Source organism: Oryctolagus cuniculus, chromosome 9 (genome assembly GCF_964237555.1).
Source record: "Oryctolagus cuniculus chromosome 9, mOryCun1.1, whole genome shotgun sequence".
In the NCBI taxonomy this organism is placed as follows: Eukaryota; Metazoa; Chordata; class Mammalia; order Lagomorpha; family Leporidae; genus Oryctolagus; species Oryctolagus cuniculus.
In genome coordinates, this window is record NC_091440.1 from 19,426,404 (window position 1) to 19,439,931 (window position 13,528).

The 13,528-nt window shown below is 35.3% G+C and overlaps 1 long non-coding RNA gene across 2 annotated transcripts in view; it reads right to left on the bottom strand.

Annotated features, from left to right (window-relative positions):
• Positions 1 to 1,271: 1,271 nt before the first annotated feature.
• LOC138843680 (uncharacterized) overlaps positions 1,272 to 13,528 on the bottom strand; it is a 63,846-nt gene continuing 51,589 nt past the window's right edge. The window contains exon 6 of one of the 2 annotated variants that reach the window (XR_011378609.1): positions 1,272 to 1,624. This is a non-coding gene — a long non-coding RNA (uncharacterized lncRNA). Of the gene's footprint in view, positions 1,625 to 1,654; positions 4,930 to 13,528 lie in introns of those variants that run through there. The other variant, XR_011378608.1, reaches the window with a different exon arrangement.

Below are 13,528 nucleotides of genomic sequence, written 5' to 3' on the forward strand. Positions count from 1 at the left end.
CCCAAGCACCTGAGGTATCTCTAGTCCATTATTACATTCAACTGAACTTTAACTTTTTGGAGCTACATTGTTTGCAAACTGAGTGAAGGTGCACTTGGGATTACAAATTTCCAAGGCAGACTGCCTGAAACTCACCTTTAAATTCTAATTTTGGGTAATTTTCCTGAAATCCTCTATGTGGATATTTTAGGATCTAGGGTTACTTGTAATTTTACTTTTACATTGGAATTACAGAACTTGATTTCCCCAAAATATCTAGGAAACATCCTAATAGTCTCTTTGCTGTGAGTGTTTCTTGGCTTTTCCCTGAGTACACATTTTCTCAAAGTTTATGAAAGCTAAGCTTAAGCTCCTCTTGGTTAGCAAGACCCTTCTCAAATGAAAATAAGACTTAATGATCCATTTACTTTTCTGAGATACAACTTCTATTTTCTTTTGAGCTTGTTAGCATTTCTTAATACTTTTTTTCCGTTCATAAGTATGTTTTAAAATATTAGAGAAAATTCATCCAGACTTTGTAGTTGTTTGAAATGAGAAGGGCAGTCAGGGTAATTAATCTACCATAATTCCTGGAAACAGAGTTTTAATTTTATGGGGTTTCGGCAGCACTATATATATTTCAGTTACTCAAATATTTATGCTATTAGCATAATTAATATTTAATTTGTTTAGAGTAATATCAAGAAAGAAATTTTGTTTTCTCTGACACTGAGACGATTTTCTTTCTGATATTCTAGTTGTTCTTTCATCATTGCTATGGGCAATGGATCCTCCTGAAATGTGATTTCACAAGACAATTTTCTGTATTTGTCTTCTGTGATTCACTAACAGCTTGTTTGATTTTCATAACAGAAAATAATTCTCTCCATATGCCAAAAGACAACTCATTTAAATGAGCCTGGTTCATGGTTTATCAACTTGATTACATCAGTTCTTTGAAAATATAGTAGTTTATACTATGGTTTTAGAATAAATTGCTTTCTCTAGTGTCATTTATATTTTACTAGAAAACAAACATGTAATTTGTAATGCCATGCCATCACACTAATAGAACAAGGAGGGTTTTATCCTTCTATTTCATCAAAAAGTCAAATGCATAACAAATCAATGTCAATGATGAAAGAGGTTTTTTGCACATTGTAAGGATTAAAGTAAGATAAAATACTTCATTAAGACAAGACCATTATCATTGGTGATAGCAATGAAGCAAGGTCATGATGTACAATGCAAAGCAACTTTTGTTTTTGCACACATAGTGTCTAACTTGACTATTTCTACCATGTAAAGTATTAGGGGAGTGTGGAAAATCATGACATGTAGTACATGTTGACACAGTTTTTTTTAAGAACTTTTTTATTCTTTCCTTTCTAAATAAACTAATTAAACCTATGAAAACCAAAGAAGTTATCCTAATGTTTATCCACAATGGTTATAACAATATGAACAAAAAATCAGACATACAGTAACTGGTTAGAAAGATGTTTTAGTTTAGAGTCAGGTATTGCTACAATTTTGAAATTACAATCTTCAGTAATCCTCTCTTCATACTTAGATAGCAGTCACCACAGATGAACAGCAAGGAAGTCCAAGTCCATTACTGTAGTGATTCTTTTCCATGGATGGCCTTGTTAAAACAAATAAAAGAATTCCAAAACAAAGCCAAACCAAAAAATTAACAAAAAGAAGAACCTAGCATAGATTCACTAAATTTCTATGAGTGCTCCGTCTCTTAAAAGTAAAGGTTCTAAAGAAGTATCCAAACTATAGAACAGCTTTAATAAGAAAATAATTAAATACATGAGATGTGTTTCTACTAGACGATAATGCCTCTCATGGCCATTCTCTCTCACACCTTGACCCTGTCATAAACAGCTACTCTTCTTGAAATCATTGGAATAGCATTCTATTTAAATACATAAATTTATGTTAGGAAAGTATGTGACAGTGAAAATAAAATGATATTGAAGTGTTCTTGGTTTTGTTTAATAAAAAAGAGAACTAGGAATCATGATTACATTTTATTGACAGTAAGATTACGAATTTTTGTATAAGTAGTTTGTAGGTGATTGACTAAGAAAGGAATATGTAAATATACAAGGGAGCTAGTGTTTTGTTGCAGAGAGCGACAAGTGCTGATGAGGATGAGCAGAGCGGGGAACACTTACATACTGTTGGTGGGAATGTTCATTATGTTCTTAGAATTGTATCTACAGGGGCCGACGCCGCGGTGCTGGCATCCAATATGGGTGCTGCGTTCTAGTCCTAGTTGCTCCTCTTCCAGTCCAGCTCTCTGCTGTGGCCCGGGAGGGCAGTGGAGGATGGCCCTAGTGCTTGGGACCCTGCACCCTCATGGGAGACCAGGAAGAAGCACCTGGCTCCTGGCTTTGGATCTGTGCAGCATCAGCCATGGCGGCCACTTGGGGAGTGAACCAACAGAAAGAAGACCTTTCTCTGTCTCTCTCTCTCACTGTCTACAACTCTACCTGTCAAATAATAATAATAGTAAAGAATTGTATCTACAAAGCACATTGAATTTGTTAAAACCTAATTAAAAGTTAATATTTAAAAAATAAATAAAAAATAGCACACCTTTAAAAAGCAAAAAAAAAAAAAAAATGGTATGATGATGTTGAAATATACAATGGAAGAAACTTGGGTCCTTGTTGACTTACTGTAGTAACCAGATGAGGGGCAAGCAAATGTTTTCCTATGAGGACAGGAACTACTCAAATCTGCGGTTTCAGTGTGGAAGTAGACATATGCAAATAAGTAGTTGTAACTGTTTACAACACGAAAAAGACTGTGGTTTGCTTACTCCTGTTCTCCACCATCTTGTCACTGCCTACCACTAGATTTTACATATCTGCTGAGGCAAGCCTTTTGGAATCCAGCCACTGTTATGTACATCTGAACCCAACTTGTTGACAGAGGCCAGAATTAAGGAAAAAAGTAATACATGATAACAGAAGTGAACTTCAAGTATTAAGATCATTTTGAATTGAGGCCATCTGGAAAAGTTTAATGGAGATGGGGTCTGAAGTGTTTCTCAAAGAAAGCATATTTTTTATTTGGGAGAGAACAGACTGATGATGCAGCAAAGGAAGTGCCAAACAGGAGTGGGTATGCAGGGAATTACCAGGGTGTGCATCCGGCACTTGTTGACTAGAGTGAGAGAGTCAAGAAACAAAATAGTAATTTTACTCTTCCTTTTTTTAAAGATGTATTTATTTGTTTGAAAGGCAGAGTTTACAGAGAGAGAGAGAGAGAGAGAGAGAGAGAGAGACAGGAAGGGCCAGAGCTGGGCTGGCCCGAGGCAGGAGCCAGAACCTTCATTGGCATCTCCCATGTGGGTGCAGGGGCTCAAGGACTTGAGCCGGCTTCCACTTTTTTCCCAGAGAGCTGGATCACAAGTGGAAGTCTGAAACTGGAGCCCATGTGGGACGCCTACAATATCACAATGCCAGTCCCTCTGTGACTCTTATAAAAGGAAGTAGAAGCCTAGGTAACAAGCGTTTTTCCTTTTCTTTTCTTGTAGCTCATTTTCTTGGTCTTCTCCCCCTTCTTTTCCTCTCTCCCACTTTCTTTATTTCCTGATTAGCAGTCAACTTGACAAAAACATCAGGTAAGCTACTCTAACGTGGCCATTAGTGAAGGGGTTGTGTGGAAGTTGCATAATTATTCCCCTTTTCATGAAGGCACTTTTCCATCTGTTGTTTACCATATGCAGACTTTTGGAAGATAATGTATTTACTCTTAAGAGATTTCTAGGTCAGCGCAAAAGATGAGATAATTTAGAAGAAACAAAAAGGCCTTACTGCCTTAACCTTTGCATATGCTCTGCTTTATCAACTCCAGGTCTTTTAAAAAAATTGAGTCAAGCCGGCGCCGTGGCTCAATAGGCTAATCCTCCACCTTGCGGCGCCGGCACACTGGGTTCTAGTCCCGGTCGGGGCACCGGATTCTGTCCCGGTAGCCCCTCTTCCAGGCCAGCTCTCTGCTATGGCCAGGGAGTGCAGTGGAGGATGGCCCAGGTGCTTGGGCCCTGCACCCCATGGGAGACCAGGAAAAGCACCTGGATCCTGGCTCCTGCCATCGGATCAGCGCGGTGCGCCGGCTGCAGCGGCGGCCATTGGAGGGTGAACCAACGGCAAAGGAAGACCTTTCTCTCTCTGTCTCTCTCTCTCACTGTCCACTCTGCCTGTCAAAAAAAAAAAAAAAAAAATTGAGTCAAAAATCATATCACATGTAATTCTTCCTAATTTTCTTCTTGTATTCAAATGTTCCATGTCTGTTTTGTTCCTCTATTTGCTTATGACTGGTTTGTGATAGACAATTTTTTAATGTACCATTTTATTTGCTTTTGATTTCTTTTACCAGATTTTTGAGTTTTTTAGTAATTGTCATGGAGATTATAATTAACAATCTATTTATATCAATCTAGAATTTATAAGAACTTCATTTCAGAGTATGCAAATATTTGCTCCTACATAGCTTATTTCCCTTCTACTCTTCTTTTCCTTTCTATTCTTTCAAGTTGCTATTGTCACCTAAATGAAATCTTTACAAATTGTTTCCTGGTCAACATACATGTATCATTGCTTATTTTGTTTTCTTTTAATTCAGATAGGAAAGGGAAATAGTAACAAGCATATAGTTATAGTTCCTTTCCTGCTTGCCTATTTAGATATCTTTTCCACTGGTCTTTGTTTTTTGATTAGGACGTGTCCTTTCGTTGTAGCTTGAAGGACTCCTTTAGTATTTTATTGCAAAGCACATGAATACTCTGCTCCAGTTCATCCTGGAGTTTCTTAGTGTTCTTCAATCTGTTTTGTTGGCTACAGAATTCTTGCTTGACAATCCTTTCTATAATGACGACAAATACAGTAGATACCCTCTTATCTGAAGTTTCACCATCCAGGTTTCTGTTACCTGTGGTCAACCAAAGTTTAAAAACATTAAATTTAACATTCAGGAATAAACAACTTAAAAGTTTAAATCTGACTAGCATGATAAAATCTTACACTATCCTGTCTGTGGCATGAATCATCCCTATGTCCAGCTTATCAATGTTTATATACATTACCTTCATGTTAGCAAAGTGGTTCTCTTGGTTGTCAAATCCACTATCACAGTCTTGTCGTACTTACTGCTTAAGTTCCACTAGCCCGTATTTTGTGTAACTATGGTCCCCCCACTCAATAATTGCCATGCTGACAGTTTGGATATACCAAAGAGAAACCATGAAGCGTTTCTCTTCAGGGATATGAACTTCTGGCCTGCAGGCCTTATAAGACCTGCAAAACCATTTGGTCTGGTTTTGCCAAGGCAACTGCAGACAGGACTCAAAATTCAGTGAATCTGTAGCAGGCTAATTTTCAACTTGATAATCTTAATGGCTTGCAAATGATTATAAATATCCAAAAGGCCCTTGGCAAAAAAAAAGTTACTGCAAGTAAACAAAGAAAATACAATAAGTTATTGTGATAGGGAAAGAGATCTGGAAAGAGACAGAAAGAGAGAACAAGAGAGAGTGAGAGCGAGAGAAAGAGAAAACTGTATTCATATAACTTTTATCATGGTATACTGTTATAATTATTTTATTTTATTATCAGTTATTACTATCTCTCCTTATACATAACTAATAGATTAAACTTTATTACAATGAAAGAATGAAGTATGTATTTGAGCAGAAATATTTATGCTTTCAGGAATCTACAAGGGTTCTTGGAATGTATTTTCCCATGGATAAGATAGACTACTATATAGGCCATCGCACTACTTTCTGGACTTCATGGTTTCTGATGAGAAATTAACTATCAATCTTATTAAAAATCTATTGCATAAAAGTAACTTCTCTTGCTGCTGTCAAGTTTCTCTTTTTTCCCGCCCTTTGGCTATTCATAGTTTGATAATGTTGTGTTTAAGTGTGGATCTCTGAGTTTCTCCCACTTAGAAGTCTTTGCTACTGTTAGATATATCATTTAACTAAAAAATAACAAGTGGTTCTCTGCCATTATTTCTCAAATATTCATTCTCATAGCTTTCCAAAATTGATGTGAAATTTAGAAATTATTAGATATCCAGATTGTTAATTTTGATTTATACTATTGAGCCAATATAACTGGGTTTAATTCTTAAAGTAGAATGATAATGTCAAGAATATATTTAAACTTGATCCGCTTTTGTAAAAATTGGAGGCAGAATCCTTTATTAAATCTGTTCTTTGACCTTTTCCTTTCCCACTTCTAGTAGCTAAATGTTCCTAACTTCTAATAACACACACCAGACCCTTCATGTGTGCTTAAATAACTAACTTGACCAGTCCAGATTTTAGAAAATTATCACTGGAAGACTCAAGTACAGCATTTAATTGCTTAAAACAGTAGCTATACAGAAAAAAAATTCCTGAAAGTGGATCTGGCACAAGGCAGGACAGGAGTGAAACTATTGAATTACCTCCTTCCTAGTTTTTGCCAGACTTACTTTAAATAATTTAACATGTGCCCTTTTCAAAGTTGCTTCACATGAAACTAAATACAGGGGGAGACCTAAATAGGTCTTTATTCCTTGGAATAAAAGCCCTACGTATGAAGAAAATAATAGTGACCTCCAAGTATTATGTGCCTAGTCTTGGATGAAGACTGACACAGGTATTCAATAAATGCGTTCATTCAATAAATGGCTAGTCCTCGGTAAATTGCTATCCTTAAATCATTTCTATGAGGAATGGATTCAATGCAAGACCATATGATTGAGTATTCATGTGTCTACCACATGTTCACTGGGTCAATCTGTGAATCTCCACTGCACTTATCCCTCTGTTTTTCTGCTTACCACATCTGAGGTTATGTTGCTAATTATACAGGGATATCTACTGAACAAAGATGACTTTGCTCTAAAAGTGCTGACTTTATTTTACATGATTGTCTTAACAAAAAGTTTCAACTGCCTGTATAAGGATAATTAGTGCATTACAATAAACGGCCACTTGGTAAATGAATGTTGTCATCGTGTGTGATCTCTACAAAGTTAGAAAGATGAGACTGACAATTTATAGTAGAACAATCTTTTGTTCAGTCCCTGTTCAGAAATTAACTATATGACTTTTTAGTGAGTATTTCAGGAGACTGTCATGCTTATGGATTTTGAGAAATTGTGCTCAGAAAAAGGACTCTTAAAGGTGTTAAATAGTGATTTAAATAAGTGTTCAGCAGCTAAAAGGGAAAATCCTGAATGACCTTTCCTAAAGACATTTAATTGAAGGAGAAATTATATTCTAAATGTTATGATTATATTTTATATGGTATACCAAAACTCTAACATTGTTTGCATATATATTCTACCCAGGAAAAATGTAGTATCACCATTATAAATGGAAAAAGCACAGAGAACAAATACAGAACTTTCACTTAGTGCTAACATCTTATCTGTTTTACAGCCTTTTTCTTTTGGAGAAAATAAAATTTTAGCAAGTTGTGGTATTTCAGTTTTTGAAAGACTATGTACTATCCCCAAAGCCATGGAAAGGTAAAATAGAACAAATAGAAACCATGTTTTAACCAACATGGAGATCTGGTAGTCTCAAATGGATGAATCAGCATATATTTACACAAATAGAGCACATATATATCAGTATTCTATAAGTATTGAAATATATGAATAATTCAACGTTACTATGGATTTTTAAAATAGCACACATAAAAATAAATCTCTAATCATATAAAATTGTAGATTGATTATATTGCTTTGTCCAGTAGAATTTTGAAAATCAATGAAGTTTAATCACTAAATTATCTTTGTCAATGTACCAAGATTTGTATTAGATTTAATTAAATTGTTTCCTTTAAAGGAAATGATTTGTTTCATTTGGGCTATGGAAACTGTTCTATTCACATCATAAATTCATTTTATTATCTATCATACTTACTCAAAATATTATATGTTACATAATGTAAAGTGTAATATATAATTATATTATGATTTAAAAATATTATTCTATAATCACATCATAAAAATTAAATGATTATATTCATATTTATAATGTTCGAGCAAATGAATACTATTGTTTTTATCCAGTTATCTTGTCTATTCTTCTTGGTTGTCTGATTTTTCTTCTGAAGCTTCTTTTTATTCACCTTTTATCTTCCTTAGTAGATCTTATACTCCTTGAGGGCAAGACCTTGAATTATTTATTAATAGGTTTCACAATGTATTATGAAAAATAGCTGTTATAATTCATGATTTATACCTTCAGGTAGCTTTCATTTTATGGCTGAACTGTTACAACAAAGAATATGATATTTGCTACTAAATGTTATTGTGTTTCATCACTGAATTTAGTACTAGAGCACTAACTCTGTGGTGATAAAACAATTCCTGTGCCTCTCATCTACCCTGACTTAACACTTCATTTTTTCTGCTGTTTAATCCCTGGCTATTGGGAAGTAAAAGAGTGAATGAATGAGGATCTGGTATGTGCTTTAACTAAGTTACTGGCTCTCACCATTAACGGTTATAACCTTGGTAAAGGTTCTACATCTCTCTGTCTCATTTGCAGCTACTACAAATCATGTTTATAAACTGTACTGAAAAAAAACAACTACATTATATAAGGTATTAGTTGGCCAATTTACATACTCATTTCTAATATAAAAATCACAGGGTAGGACAATTCATGGGTGTTACATAAGATAAAAGAAGGGAGACACCTTTAAAGGCTGTGTTTTCTTTCTCTATTGCATTTCTTTGAACTTTACAATAGCGAAAAACTATATAATACTTTATCCTTCTTTATAGTAGAACTTTTTTTAAAAAAACGACCTTTGGAAACACACTATTCTGCAGAAACATAATTTTATTGATGATTTGTGAGAAAAGATAAGATACTATCAGGAAACAATTGCTATTGTGCAATTAATGGTATTCAGATAGGATAGCAAACATTTTTTTAAACAAAGATAACATTTTTTCCAAGGAAGGAAACATCTGGTTGTTTTATATTCATGAGAAAATGTATATTTCTGAGCTATATGGACTTTTTTTCTCTCAAAATATAACAGAGAATTTTTAATAGCAGATGCTAGGGTTATGATGAATGGTAACTTCTGAGGTTCTCTTGTGTTGTTATCCTGATTCTCCAAGTAAATATTTCTAAGATTGAAAAACAGCATTTCTGAAATTTAAAAGAATACTAATCTAATCTCACCTTAATTCAAGACATCACTATAAAATTTGATAAATCTGTCACAAGTATTAACTCCAATTCTATGATTTCTCAATGCAAATATGATCCAGAGAGTACAGCTTTTACTCGTTAATTTTAAGATCCAAAAGATAGCTTCATAGTTTTTTTTTTACTGTTGTAAGAACTCACTCTAGTAAATAAGCTGAACACTAATTAGCAATAGCAGGATTTATTTCTAAGTTAAAATATATTGCCATGATTTATATTTTGCAATGTTGCCTTATCCTGTTTTTTATGAAATTAAGCATTAACAGGTATATTTACCTCTCTCTTCTAATTTTGAAGAATCTTTTTGTTATGTAATTGTTTTCAGCCCCCTTAAGCCTTCAAACTCATATTGAAATCCGAAGCCCCAGTGTGATGGTATTAGGAGGTGTACTCTTGGAAAGTAGGTTTACATGAACTTTTGAGGGTGGAATCATGTGATGGATCCTTATGAGAAGAGGATTAGGCTGCAGAGCTTCCTCTCTCTGTCATGTGCACACAACAATGAGAAGGTTGGCTCCTCTCCAAGCCAGGAAGAGGGCCGTCGTCACATACCAGATCTGGCGGCACCTTGATTTTGGAGTTTTCAGTTATCAGAACTGTGAGCAATAAATGTACTGTTTAATCCATCCAGGACATTATTTTACCAAGACAATTCACACTGACTGAGATATTATTTCAATTCTATTCTTGGAATACAATTTTATACATCCAAGTCTAGACTACTTATAGGGATATATTAGAGACTTTCATGGCTCTGGTACTCCATAACCCAACAAATATACTATGATATATTTTGTCGTTAGGAGGAAAGTCAGATTTATCTGTATGTTATGTAGATGAGCAGGAGAAAATGCTTTTAAATGAAGAAAACAATATAAAGCAATTTGTAAAGTATGACTGGTGTTGAAAAACAGCCCCTGGGGACAAACCCACATGCTGCTATTTTTGAACTCTTAGTACAGAGTTAATCTTATCTGTATAAAGTTAATTGAGCATAGATTTTAGTTAAAAATAAGAATGGGAATAAGAGAGGGAAGAGTAAGAACGGTGGCAGTGTCGGTGGGAGGGTGGGTAAGGTGGGAAGAATCACTATGTTGTTAAAGTTGTATTTATCAAATGCATGAAGCTTGTATACCTAAATAAAAGCTTTCTAGGGAAAAATAAACATTAAGTGAATAACATTAAAACAAAGCACATGCACTTGGATGTTCCAGGATCTTTGTACACAGCAACTAATTTATGGAGGGCAAAACTTGCAAAAACCTGTCAGGGCACACTATGAACGAGGCAGCCTGAATAGGGATTATACAAGTCATTGAACACAGATTGATTGACAATCTCACATTTACAGAAAAGGAAGATGAAACTGAAATGAAGAAACTTGTCTAAGGACACACAGCTCAAGAATAGCAGTGGCAAAGCTTGGAGCCCATAAAGTCCATTGTTACGCTACTCTACCTATTCAGAATCTCTTTGTTATTCCTTCTCAGTTCCTCTCTAAATGATCAATAATTCTCTTTCTAACCACCATACCCCTGGGGGGGGGGAAGGAGGGAGAGAGGAATAGGGAGAGGAAGAGGGAGAGAGAGAGAGAGAGTAAGAGAGAGAGAGAGGGAGAGAGAGAGAAATATTCTTAGTGTGTATATTATATATATGTATATATATACATGGCTATGTTATTATAAAAATATAGTGATTTTTTCACATTTATCACTCAGGGAACACAAAATATACAGATTTTATCAAACTTGCTTCTTTTTATATCTAATTATTATCATTTTTACTATTCTGAAGTAATATCACTACATTTCTTTTGGATGAGGTAAAGAAGCTAACTTCACTGGATTAGCACCTATACTTTCTTTCATTTTCTGTCTCCTATTGACATAAAATGAAAAGACATTACAGAACAGAAAGAAGGAGGAACCACTGTGGTTCCCAACACATGAATATGTAACTTCCATTTCTGGGCCCCAGAATGGTATTGGATCTCAGAATGAAGAGAACTAAATTTCAATCTTTACATTCATGTTGCAACTTTATCTTCTACATCCTTGAATTATGATTATGATCTTTATAACTATCCTTCAGCTTTTCAAATTTCAGTCACAAGGTCTAAGTTACCTTCCAGAGGACTGAGGCTAATCCTCTTTTACTTTCTTTTTTGACCTTTAAAAATTGGAAATCTTTCATGGTGAGTCAAGGAGAGTGTTAGGCTATGACTAAGTCAAGTTCTAGTTCAAATCCAACTCTTTTGCTTAGTGGACACTATCAAATCAGTGGTATATGCACCTTGGTTCTTGAAATCCTTGACTAGCATATAATGCATGTACAAGTTTCTTGTAAACAAAGCATGTATTCAAATTAGTTAGAGTTATTTATTTTCTGATTTAGATGTTTGTAGCAATTATTAGTGCATGAAATGTAATCAATTCAGTTGACTAGTTATTGGTGACACATTTAAGATATCCAAGTGGGTTGGAATCAGATTATTTTTCTGTGATCTGAAAATATTTTAAAATATGTTTAAAATATTTAAAAAAAGAGGAGGAAGCTGTGTTATGGAATTCAGAGGTGTTAGGACTGATGGAGGGGCTTTCTCATCTCTGAACCCAGTGGATATGAAGGCCAACACTGGGATGCTAAGAGCCTGGTGAGAACTCAAGTCACTACCACAATAAAACTATTTCCTATGATTTTGTTATCTCCAGCTATATGCCTCATGATATATTAAACAATTATCATGTTCTCATTTCATACATTCATTCCACACATATTAAAGTGTTTACTGTACCCCAGACATTGTACTGATGAACAAGGTAGACAAGTCCTTGCTTTCACAGAGCAAAGTCAGACATGAAATAAACTAAAGGAGGGAGTAAGATTACTTCAATAGATGTTGTACTGTGAAGGAACCATAGAGCTACTGTGTTAGAGAATTTTAGAGGAGGAGGAAGGGGAAATAAAATCACACTGGGTAGTAGGGTAAATTCTCAATCCAAAGTAGTGTTTGAAGTGAGAATCAAATGATGATAAACCAGACATAATGAAGATCAGAGAAATGTACAATCCACATAGAGGAAACAACAGGTACAGAGAGCTCACTGAATAAGGAGTACCTTTAGATTAGCCAGAAATTCAAAGGCCAGTGTGGCTTGACATAGAGAGTAAAGATTTATAGAGACTTATACTGTGGGGGAAGACAAGGGTTATATCATATGATGGAAAGGAGAGAGTCTGGATTTTATTTTAGGTGTAAGAGAAAAGTTCATATGATATTGAAATTGAGCACCGTGGCTCAATATGCTAAACCTCTGCCTGTGGCACCAGCACACCGGGTTCTAGTCCTGGTTGGGGTGCCGGATTCTGTCCTGATTGCTCCTCTTCCAGTCCAGCTCTCTGCTGTGGCCCGGGATGGCAGTGGAGGATGCCCCAAGTGCTTGGGCCCTGCACCCACATGGGAGACCAGGAGAAGCACCTGGCTCCTGGCTTCGGATCAGCGCGGTGCGCCTGCCACAGCGGCCATTGGAGGGTGAACCAATGGCAAAAGGAAGACCTTTCTCTCTGTCTCTCTCTCTCACTGTCTACTCTGCCTGTCAAAAAAAAAAAAAAAAAAAAGTTCATATGAGAACAAAATAATATGTGTTATATTTTAAAATGATAATTCTTTGGTTAAGTAGATGATAGCTTATGGAGGATCCAAATAAGGAAACAAGAAATGCATGGGAATCTAAGAGAGTACTCTAGGCAAGAAATGATGGTGGCTTGAGTTAGAGTAGTTGGCATGGAGGCAGAGAGAAGTACATAGATTTGGAATGAGCTTTCAAGGATTGCTAGCAGGATATACTGATGGATTAACTGTGGTTTTTAAGTGAAAGAAAAAAATCAATTTGCCAGGTAGATGGACATATTAAAGTTGAGATGCAGTTTTAGTTAGAGTACAGGTTGTATCACTGCAAAACATCTAAAAATAACAGGGTATTAAAAAAAAAAAGATAGACTTTCCTTTGAAACCATCAGAATTTAAGGTTCTAAATTTTCATTACAGAGAATTGTGGGGGCCTTAGGTTCTATTATTTTGTACCTCTGTTATCTTTATCATGAAATCACATCCTTCCATTAGAGTGACTGTTTCTGACCCTTCTATCAATTTACAGATACTGAAAAGGGAAAAACTCTATATTTGCTTTTATCACTTCAACTCTTTTCCCTTTAATAAAGCCAAGGCATATAGTTCTACTTACCTATCAGTTGGGAGTAGGGGGTAAAGGAGTGTATCTCTAGCTAGGTGACCAA